Here is a 2,218-nt window from a genome sequence, read left to right as displayed (position 1 = left end):
AACAAAATATTGAAAGCAACAAGTTGAAGAAACATGAAGAGAAATCAAGTATGTCTCTTGAATTGCCAGATTACACACCTGTTAATATGCTTCAGTTGCTTTCTCAGATTACAGTCAAGGTTCCTCTACAAGAAATGTTAAGAATATATGAACATAAGGAGAAAGCTATGGCTTGGGTCAGGGGTGTTTCTTCTTCTACTAATATGGAACACAAGAGTGTTCCTCATAATGTAAAGGAACAAGTGAGTAAGAATGAGACAAAGGAATTATCTTGAAGATACAGTAGATGAGTGCTTGGATAATGTGGATCCCTTCTTTTTGAGTGTAATCATAAATGGAGGCTAAAAAATTGTATGATTGATTTTGGAGCCTCATACAATGTCATGGAAATGAGGATAATGCAAGCCATGGGTTTGAATGTAGATACCCCTTAGGGCAGATGTTGTGCTATGGATTCAAGAGAGGTACATGTGATAGGTGCTATAAAGGAACTACCTTATAAACTTGCAACCTTCCCTGAGAAGGATTTAACCATGAGTGTCCTAGTTGTAGACATCCCGCCTCATTATGGGATGTTGTTATCAAGAAAGTGGAGTGCTTCTATGGGGGGAGTTTTCAATGTGATTTATATTTTGCAACCTTTTGCATTGATGGTAAGAATGTAAAAATTGAAAGAGTCAAGGGTGCCATATATGATGGTGCATGAAAAGGACTCTGATGAAGACATGACATATTTTATAGACACAGACATCAATGCATTCAATATTAAGGACTCCCCAAGAGAAGAGAAAGAGCGACCTGCACCATTGGAAAAAGGAAGTAGAGAAATCATCAGGTGATGATAATTTATGAACAATGCATTTTGATGGAGCTAGCTCTAAGGAAGAGTCTAGTGTAGGTGTATTATTCATCTCACCTAATGGAAAAAAAATTAATTTTTATTTTACTTTGTCCTTTGCATGCACAAATAATATAGAAGAGTATAAGGAATTACTACTAGGTTTGAGATTAGCTGAAAAACATGGGATAAAGAATCTCAAAGTCATTGGAGATTCTGAATTAGTCTGGTGCAGGAGCACCTTCACAATTTTGGCTTGTTTGATCCTGATGGGATCAAGAATTGAATAAAGGACTATTGTAAGAGTCCAAGTGTGTTTTTTAGGTTTCATTATAGTTTAAGTTTATCTTAGAGTTATTTAGATAGTTTTTCTCAAGTTTTCTTTCTAGTTTTGGCCCATAGTGCCTTATAAGCCAAAAATGGCATTATAGTGAAAATGTTTTAAAAACCTTGTAACAAGCTTAGAAAGGAATTGGATTATGTCTATTTAATGATTTGACACCATCTCAAATGATTAGGTGGAAGATATTTGTCTTGTAGGCCAAAAATGCACAGAGAGTAAAAAATTGCCAATGTTCTCAAGCAACATTTTGACAAAAAGTGAGAAAAGTTGTAAAATCACTCTACAAGGTAGTTATGGATGCCATAAGGGTTGAAATGGTTTGATTTTTCCTATATAAGGACACTTCAAACATTTTAAATAGGTTGGCTTTGTATTAGCAAGAGGAAATTAATAAAATATGACTGTTTTTCATGCTTTTAAGCTTAATCTGTTGTAACAGTCCGTACAGAGCAATATTTCCATACTATTTTTTCATGGGAGTTTGTGTCATGGTTCTATGAAGGTTTTTCATTCTTTGTGTTAGGGTTTTTATTGGGTTTTGGTTTATCAAAAAAAATATTTTAATTTTTGTCAGTTCGCTGCCCTGAACTACGGTTTTGAAGAAAATGGGTTGAAACACTTGGTCTCCATGGGTAACCAAGAAAAAATGAACCTTGGAGACCAACTTGGACCTTTTTACATATTGTATTTTAATTTTGTGTTGTCATTTGTGATGGAAAAGGTGAATTTGAGCACTTATTAGGCAAGTTAAGTGAGTAACTTGGCTAGTAGATTGAAATTATGAGCAAAATATTGTTCTCAAAGTCTATTTGAGCTAACAACGTTGGAAAAAAGTCTGCACCTTCCCTATGAGTGATTTTAAGCAAGTTGGAGCTCCATGAAAAACTATCTTGCCCTTGAAAATCACAACAAACAATTTGGGGCGGTAGGTTCCCTGTTTTAGAGAATTAAATGGTTTTGGTAGCAAATTGTCTTTGTAATCTTCCATGCTTGAAGGCTTTACCATACTTATCAATGCAGGGTTGAATTGTTGTTTT

The sequence above is a fragment of the Cryptomeria japonica genome, chromosome 6 (genome assembly GCF_030272615.1).
Source record: "Cryptomeria japonica chromosome 6, Sugi_1.0, whole genome shotgun sequence".
Taxonomy (NCBI): domain Eukaryota; kingdom Viridiplantae; phylum Streptophyta; class Pinopsida; order Cupressales; family Cupressaceae; genus Cryptomeria; species Cryptomeria japonica.
Note: the sequence above shows the minus strand (reverse complement) of the source record.